Below are 10,030 nucleotides of genomic sequence, written 5' to 3' on the forward strand. Positions count from 1 at the left end.
CTCGCCTTGTGGTTCCTCCCACTGGATGAGGTTCCCCTCTGCCGGTTCTTCTTCCTCTGCGGGTCCCAGGAGTTGCTCTATCTCCCTTTCCAGGGCGATCCAGCGACCCAGGATCCGCGTACGGACGGCGGGAATCATCGCCCTGGTCAACCTCCTGTAGTCTATCAAGAAGGGAGCCTCTTCTCCCCCCAAGATGACCAGGTGGTCGGTTTGGATTCCCTTTTCCTTGGTATCCCGCCCGGTTTGTATTGCCTATGATGCTCCAATAGCCGTTCTCCCGATAGTGCTCGAAATCTTCGAGTTCCTGAGGCTCGATTTCTAATTCGACATCGTCGAATAGCGTGTTTATTGCTAAGACGTAGCACGATCCTCCCGTAGGAGCAACGATACCTTCTCCGATAAACACACCCGGTTGAGTTTCGATTCGCGGTAAGTATCCCTCCTTTAGATTCGCGTTCTTTAAAGGGATGCTCGTGACAGCGGAATCTCGACACCGGCGTTCGCAACAAGATTACGCGCTTCTGCACGCTGGAAACTGGACCTAGCGAATCTCACCATCTCTTAATGCTCGTACAGAGCGCCACTGCGGTTCGGGCCTCACTCGGCGTGAGCCTTGGCTACAACGAGGGTACGAGGTAAACACAACCCGTCACTGTTGACAATCTGCACGACGGATTTTTTAAGTACCCCCGCGTGCGTGATCGGCTTCGGCTTTCCGCGACCCTCCGGTACTCCAACACTGTGTACCGTCACGGTGAAGACGCTGTCGACGCCAAACTCTGATGCGCTCTGGGCTACGCTGAAAACTAACTTCCAGAGGTCACTGTACCGCGAGTCCCTCACCGGCCGGAACGATAACCACGCAGGACCATGATTAAAACTCTCCGCGCTAAACGTGAAATCTATGTAGGCGCTACTCCGACACGTTGCTACGGCATACGCATGCAGATCTCTGAACGCGTCCTCCAGCTACTCCACTAGATTACCACCCGATTCAGGGGCCGCGATCTTCATTCGCAACTCACGCTCTGTGACCGCGAATTTACGAATGAATTTCGTTGATTCACCGATAACCGTGAAACGGTTACCCAGTGAATCAGCCCCGTCATCGGATGCCTGACTTGACTCCATCTCGCTCGCAGCTTTACTCTCCAGCTCCGATTCTCTGCCCATGTTTCCAGAGTATGCACCCTCTGTCTCGTCGTCGTCGGCATCGTCGTCGAATTCAAACGTCACGTCGGAAGCTGTCTGTGTCTCGTCATCGTCATCGGCATCGTCATTGTTATCCCCTGACTCTAATGTCACGTCAGAATCGTAACTCGGAGCCTTCCGGGCCCTACCCCCGCCGATCTGTATGCCCGAGGTACTGGCGCCCTCGTTCACGCGAAACGGTCCAACAGTTTGCATAAGGCCCCCTGTTGTAGATATAGAACAAAAATAAGACTAAACTCCATGGTAAAGCGTCGTCAATCCGCAAGTATAGTTGAATTTCGCGGTTTTACTAGAAACGCACACCCTAGAGTACCCGCGTGATCAGTTCCCCTAAAAAATATCCTCGTCCATTGCCGGCCGTGTATAGCTCATCTGAGTGAATATTCCACTCTCGGGCGTCTGCGGCCACGAGAATATTATCGCCTCATCCATTGGGGATATAGAATAATTGTCACCTTCTTCTTCTTCTTTTGCTATCGCCGGCTCATGAGCAACGACCGGATCTAATTACCCGCCCCACCAGAGAAGAAATTGCTCGTGAGTTCATATCAGAATACCCGGTCTGCATTTTTGTTTTCAAACTTTTCGTAAATACCTTGAATTTCCAACACTGCTGACGAACCTGGACGTGACAACACTAAGGTCGACGCCTGTGATGAATCGATTTCTGCAACGGACACAATAACCTTCAGTACACGCGTGGAAGAAGATTTCTAGAACTCTTGGAACACCGCTCACGCACAACGTATTCACGCACGGATACTCCATGGTATACGGCATATCGAACCGACGAATCATCTGGACTTACCGTCACGAGCTCCGACAGAAATCGGCTCCTCGGCGGTCCTATCGTCCACCATCGCCTCAACCACTCCTGTCTGTTCCGCAAGCGCCAACTCCTCGCAGGCAACACAGCCCTCGAGAAGAGCTGCCTCGATCTCGCTGGTATCGACCATCATGAATTCTAACAGAAGGAAATTTTGATATACCACTCGCGCACAACGTATTTATACGCGACAACTCCCTGCTACGGCACAGCGTACGGACAATCATCTGGACTTACCGTCTCGAGCGGTAGAAACCGGCTCCTTGGCGGGCCTTCCCAGCGCTACTCCTTGCGACGCAATCGCCTCATCGGCGACGTCGACGACGACATCGCAAAGAGCCGCCTCATTCTCCGCGGAGCCCCCCAGCATCGCGCGGAATTCTAACGGTTGGAAAACTTGATCTAAATTTTTCCATATTACATATTTTCTTTTATCTTTTTACCCGACTCTGAAGATCCGGTAATTCAAACTCCACCCAAACGTACACTGCGCACAACACAAATACCAACTTACGGGTTCTCTCGTTGTACTCAGCCATCAGCGTCCGAACAACGGAGAAGCGGTTGTCACCCCGCTGGCGAATCACACTCGCGGCTGCACTAAGGCACTTGTAACCCCGCAACGCACCGATACTGTGGAGGTGCGCCAGGGCCCGTGCCCCGCAGACCGCCGGAAGCTGTCGCAAATGCCGAAGCAATCCCGCATGTGATATGCGGAACAAAAACTCCCGACGGAAAACAGGGCACACACGCACAAGATTCGCGTTGACCCTACTAGCCTGGCTAGCTGCCTTCACCACCGCGTAACGGAGATCGTTAATGGGTTGCATTATTTTAAGAATATAGCAATAATTGAAACAGAGAGAATCGTTGTTTTCAGCAACACCGCGATTTTCTAACTGAGAAGATCTCCGGGCCCACAACTATTTATAAGTTCAGCAGGTCGAGTTTTGTTTAGGCCAAATGCTATTACAATACGTTACCACACCACTTCTTGAGCTAAGAGTACGAAATTTTACTACGGTCCACTAGCGTAAACCTTCCGCGGCAGTTCGCGGTGAGACACCCGCAGCCGGGCTGAAAGATAAACCAAAGCCACCCGGACCCAACGCGGAGGCTGCCTGCTTCGTCTGACAAAACAAATCTATTGACAGCGATAATCATGGTTTTCTCATAATTCAACAAAGTTGTACAGCTGACGTCATTTATCCTGTTGAAAAACTTGCATACCCTAAAGCCTACTTCGATTATCGGGCGAACGGGTATTCGTCGAGACATATGAAATTTAGAGATAAAATAGAAAACTATCCGATGGATTCACTCGCCATTCTCACCTCAAATCGTGGAGCTGATTCGGCGGTTGGTGACGGTTAGAAATAAGTGTACTTAAGAATAATGTTAATATTCTTCTCATGCGACGTCTATGTATACCGCCATTGATAAACTGCAACTGTTTGTACCACCCTCAGAATAGGAAACGAGTTATAGACCTAATGCATACTGGACCTATGGAGATTGTAGACTCATCTTGCGACATTGAAATGGTATACACGGTGATGCCCTCCCTTCGTATTCCTTCAACGGCCACTAAGGCATAACAAACAACATACCCCTAAGGCTGTACGTCGGAAAAGCGGGGACCAGCCTACTGTCCGACGCAAGGCCCAAACATCACGAGTATAACATGGGTCCATGCTGTATACACCCACAACTCTTCTCATGAACTTTCTTCTGTTACAATGATTACGTATACATCCCTTGATAGACTGAATCTGTTCGCACCAGCCTCAGAAACGGAAACGAGATATACTACCAACTTGTAGCAGAAAAAACTGTATGTGCACATTCTCGCGCCAAACACTGCTCGCTACATGCTTTTAGTTGACCGACTTTTCCTATCACATGCCCCACACTGATTAACGAGTCATAAACTTGCCCCTCCTTTCGCGCAATCTTATAGTCGGGTAAGCCTTTACCTGATTTTTTCGGCGAGCCGACGTGTTGTGCAATGAAATTTCTATACTTTGCGCTATTTAAATTATCTCGAATGCTCCCATCGGCCTGATAACGTTTTCGATGCGCATTTGTCATCGTTACAATTTTTATATAATTATTCTTATCCGCATCATTTACAATCGATGCATCAGGTGATTTTTGAAACGGTAATTCGAGTAATCCAGGTGTTCTCTCATAACTTTTATCCCCCACATTGACCAGATTATCAGTGAAATTGATCAGCGTATCACCAATCATCATACCGTTTGTCAACTTTCGAACACCGTATGTGGTATCCAAATCCCTCTTTTTGTTTGTGCTGAACATTTTCAAATATTGCGCCGTGGAATCCGTTGTTTTCTTCACTGGCGTACTTGTAGCAGAAATTTCACCAAACTTCAGTGTTTTATCATTTGCATCCATGAGATTCCCCTTATCCATATCCTCATCCTCCTCATCATCATGATCATCCCCGGTACTCTCGTCATCTTTTTCTTCTTCTTTTTTCATTGTCACATCCGGTAGTTCCGTTTTAATTTCATGTTTAATATGCTGCTGCTGCTGTCTTGAGGTATTAACAAATTCTTGCAACGGTGTTACTAAAGGCTTGAATACCTCTCCCATAACCTGTTCGGTCGTGTCCTTGTCCAACTTGAGCATCTTATGCTTCCACCGTATGACATCGGATGCTTTCGATATTTCACTCAATCTATCGCTATGTTTACGAATCTTGGCACTCTCCATGTCGCCGAACCGATTGTTGCGATGAAACTGTGCAAGTTTATGTTGGTTTATGCTTATCAAGCAGTAAAACCCCTTCCTATATCGCCCCCCCATTGATTTCGCTATCCTTGTCAATTACGGTAAACTGTAATTGTCATCACTCCAGCATGCCGAGCACAAGTCTTTAAATTGCTGATACGTCATGTCCGTATTCACATGATCGTTGTACATATGTTTCAGATTCATATTATCCTGCCGAAATAGCACCAATAAGTTTGCATTGTCACACACTAGGTGTTTTGGAATGCGCGCATACGTTTGACTTGGATAAAAGCTATCGATATCGCGATGCCTGCCCATGCTGAAGTATGCTCTGATATTATCTTGCATTTCACAGACGTGAAACGAGTTGGGGCGAGCATCTTCCGGTTTTACAACCTCATCGTTCTCGCGAAACGGGAAATAACCCACTCCCTGCACGGGTTTTAGTAACTTTTGCAAAAATTGATACTTTGGCTGGATGAGAGATTTCGAATAGACGTAGACATTTCCGAAACGCAATCCATTGCCGTGGGTGATGGGTGAGAGAAGAGTGTTAGTTTCACCACAATTGGATAGCCCGCAAAAAATTGCTCTCACGGTATTTGACAGCAATTTTCCATGTCGTTTTTCTATCCTGCTCTTTCCACGTCCAACCATTTTATCAAAATTCGCGATAGGTAGTTTATCGGGCTGATCTTGAAATCACGTGATGTTTCGTTAGCATGACAACGACAACTTAGATGACGGTATATAAATTCCTCCTTTTATAGAAGTCACGTTAGTTGTTGCCCGACTATGAGGACGTGCACACGGAAGAAACGCGGTGGTAGTTTGTTAAATAAAATCATCAATCATCTCCCACTTGAATTGCACGTACCGGGGTATCAGTACTGCGGACAGTAGTGTATATATGAGAGTTCTAATCCAATGATGGCGGCGCTCCCCCCTAGTTCCCCCCTAGCTCCCCCCTAGCCCCCCCCCCCCCCCGCCCCCCCAGGACTCACGGCGCACCCCCCCCCCCCGGTCATTTTCGGCGGCTATTACCATAGGATTTGACACACACGCGCACACACACACACACGCGCGCGCACACCCACACACACACACACACACACACACACACACACACACACACACACATGCACGCACGCACGCAAAATAATTCCTGTCGAGATTTGTTTGGCGCCGGAAAGCCGCACATAAATCAGATAGGGTAAAAACTTGTTAGATCTATTGAAAAAATTCCAGGAAATTGCTCTTTGAGATAGTGCCGACAATGCACTCAAACCAATCTGGGATAGTGGGGGAGTGGTCCCCATAAAAATTCCTCGCACAATATGCGTGTCGAGACTTTTCAATGGAAAAATTGTAGTGGGGGTGGGTGGTATATAAAGCGTACGTCTATCGTGATCGTCACTCTGTTCTCATCGTATTCTCATTGTGAACTGTTCTCGCTCGTGAAACAACCTCGAAACGCGATGGATCTAGCAAAAGTTAACCACGTCAGCCGCCTGGAGAATCTGCCAACCAAGAAGATGTCGGAACTCGAAATTGGGGGAGTGTATGATGTCATCGGGTTACGACTGGTCAAAACAAAATTCGGGGTACGTGTTCTGGCGACAATCGATGGAGAATACAACGTCTTCTTACCACCGAGAATCGCAAGAGTTCTACAAGAAGATTCCAGTCAGCTGACTGAAATGTGTAGCATGGCCGGAGAAAATCGTCTGCAAATGAAATACCTTGGTGGAGAATTCAACAAGTTCGAATTTTCATGCAGTTATGCGCCTTAAATGAACTATGTGATCCCCGTCTACTTCCACAAAATTCATCCACGAGGGGGTAAAAGCGGGTGTGCTGGAGATGAAATAGTCAGTCTTCCACATACAATCCGTCAGTATATAATCGAGCGCAACATTCCCACTCCCCAACATGGCGATGATCCTAGACGTGCAATGTTTTATCGGTCATAACATGAAGTTTGTACCCAAGGAAGTCGCAGTCGTGAATGTAAACGGGTCGGGTCTGGATTACATCATTTTCAAGCCGCCCTATGATTTGGCAAGCTTACCACTTAAATGTAGAGCTACCAATGTATGGTTGACGCACAATCACCACGGAATATCATGTAATGCGGGCAACAAATCTCACGAGGATGTGACGAAGATTGTGAGAAAAATGGTTGAAAATGCGTGTTACGTATACGTCAAAGGGGCGGAGAAGAAAGCATGGCTGACGGAGATCGTCGATGGTACAACGAGGGTTATTAATGTGGAAGATTTGCATATCATACCCCCTGCACTGGAAAAATTGAGGTATATGGAAGCGGCATCGTGGCACGACGCGAACCATGGATACTCTCCAGCGAATAACCTCCAGCAAGCAGCAGCACCAGGCTCAATTTGGTATGATGACAACTCTGAATACATCCCGGCATACAACTGCGCCTTTGAAAATGTGCAGCGACTAAGGAGTTGGTATTCGAAGGAGTGTACCAGCTCCCTCGAGAAATCCTTCCGTCTGTACAAAGAATTGGACGGTTTAAGGGGAATGATGTCCGAGGATATAGCTTTTTTACCAAAAGAATTTATCTGCACGTTCGCATCAAACTCCATCAATGATGCGTGGGATAAACTACCAGAGAATATGAAAATGGACCACGCGGTCGCAAGGTTCCGCAGATGTAGCATACATTACACACCAGGACCCGATGGCGATATCGTGGATGGACCGAATCCTCTAATTAAAGACTGTTTAGCTTGCAATCGCGTGTATAGATAATATGGACAATATTTACCAAAATAACAATAGAATTTATTACGATATATACAATTATATTCGCGTTTATATGTAGAATATTCGATAGAATTAATCTCAATTATATCATAGCTTATACATGGAATTAAAAAAATTTACTATTCAATAAAATTATAATCTAGAAATAGGATACATTACAAATATATATCTTTATAACTTTTACCCATTCTCGTCATACAAAATGTAAATGTTATGAATTTTTACTGGTGAAATGTATATAATCAATAATTATGAATTTAGCGTGGTTTATTCCTCGAAATAATCCATAAAATCATTATCGCTATCCTGTTCGTTAACATTATCATCATCATCGCTATTTTCGACATCTATAATTATTACGATAGTTTCATTCGCCCATTTTTCTACAATTATTTGCATACATGTATCACCGTAATTTATATAATATTGGCTGTTTGGTCTCACTCGAGCAGCTCGCGCATCCTCAACGAGATCCCGAAGCTCCTCCAACGAGAACTCGCGTGTTGCTTCGGAAAAGCCGATAATTATCTCTTCCTCAGCCTCCTCATCCTCGCCCCAATCAATGCTCGACCACTCGTCGTTATCATCACTCGAATGAGATGACATTTTTTTTCTTTCCAAAATTGATTCGCGATGAAAAATCTGTAAAAAGAGCAAGCCGAAATAGAAAAGTTGATGCTGCTGCACTCATCATTTATATGCATGATAAATCTCCAATTCAAAAAAGTTTCCACCTATTCAAAATGAGTGATACGGAGAAGGTGTGGAAGATACTAGAATTTTATTTTAATGTGGTGCTACTCACCAATCCTCGTCCGAAAAATAACCATCATCGTCAGCCCTATCTATGTCTCCCAGGATTTCACGGATTTCATCAATCTGATCCAGAAGTAAACCGAATTCAAAGCGTGCGTCATTATCATCACCGCCATTCCAAACACCCTCCACCTCTGCTTCCTCCTCCTCCTCCTCCTCCTCCTCCTCCTCCTCATCCTCCACATCACTCGATGATGATGATGATTCGTGATGATGCTCGCGAGCCAAATTATGTTCAAACTCGCGATGATCATCACCAACACTATCGTCAATACATCGCTCGGGGTCGATAATTAGCCTATCAGCATCACTATCAGTCAATTCATCCTCATCATCCTCCTCATAATAAGCCGCCCCTCTGCACACCCGCTTATATGTCGGCGATCGTGGTGGTGAATGGGGTGGGGAGTCTGATGGCCCCCTTTTCTGTCCGTTCATATTTTTTCGATATGATTCTAAAATTTTTCCAGAATTTTTATGGATACGATGATAGGGAATACAGAAAAGTTAAAACAAATCGAAAAAAACTTTTGTTAACATACTAATCAAATGCGATAATCATTAAGGAATTCAAATCAATATTCACAGTATCGTAAGAGGATTGGCGTAGCACCATATACATATACATGTGTATTCTATAAAGTACTCACAAAAAATATAAACTCGTTGAAGTCTTGAGATTTTTCCAATGAACACTGATTTTTTTTCTTTCTCACAGCTCACTTTATCAAAAACGTCTGTTTTGACACGAAGGATTTTTGAAAATTACCAGAGAAGTTTTCAAACCACTGTTTGAATAAATACTAAAGGACTCGCACCCGCCCTCCACCGAGCAAAACCCAGCCGGCCAATCATTCGTAGAGCACGCATCACGTGACATAGAGACGAAAGAGTGACGCGGGGGAGGCGGTATAAGCTGGGAGAAAATTTTCTCAAGAGCTCGCCAGCTTTCCATTGCATACCCCACGCTAATATGGTTGGGGATGTGCAGGCTCGGACTTGCTCGCTATCAAGAGTCGTAAAACCCCAAAACTGCATGTGCACATACCATCCGGTGAAGAGCGGGCAAGATAAGATTTTTCTGACACCAAACACTGTTCGCCACTCGCTTTTCGTTGACCGATTTTTCCCACCACATGGCTCACGCTGCTTAACGACTCATAAAACCCAAAAATTTAGGGATGGTGGGAGGGGGACTGCGGACCCCGTCGCCTCTGACGTCATTTTTTACATGAATTTCATCTTCTCTGCAGAGTCGGGAGGGTGATGAAGAGCGGGCAAGATAAGATTTTTCTGACACCAAACACTGTTCGCCACTCGCTTTTCGTTGACCGATTTTTCCCACCACATGGCTCACGCTGCTTAACGACTCATAAAACCCAAAAATTTAGGGATGGTGGGAGGGGGACTGCGGACCCCGTCGCCTCTGACGTCATTTTTTACATGAATTTCATCATCTCTGCAGAGCCGGGAGAGCAATAAAACCCAAAAATTTAGGGATGGCGGGTCGGATAAAGGGTGGGCCCAGTCGTCTCTGACGTCATTTTTCCCTCCGAGATGCGCAGAACGCAGTGCGCACCGCATCTCTGACGTCATTTTACCCTCCGATATGCGCAGAAC

Source organism: Neodiprion virginianus, chromosome 7 (assembly GCF_021901495.1).
Source record: "Neodiprion virginianus isolate iyNeoVirg1 chromosome 7, iyNeoVirg1.1, whole genome shotgun sequence".
Lineage (NCBI taxonomy): Eukaryota > Metazoa > Arthropoda > Insecta > Hymenoptera > Diprionidae > Neodiprion > Neodiprion virginianus.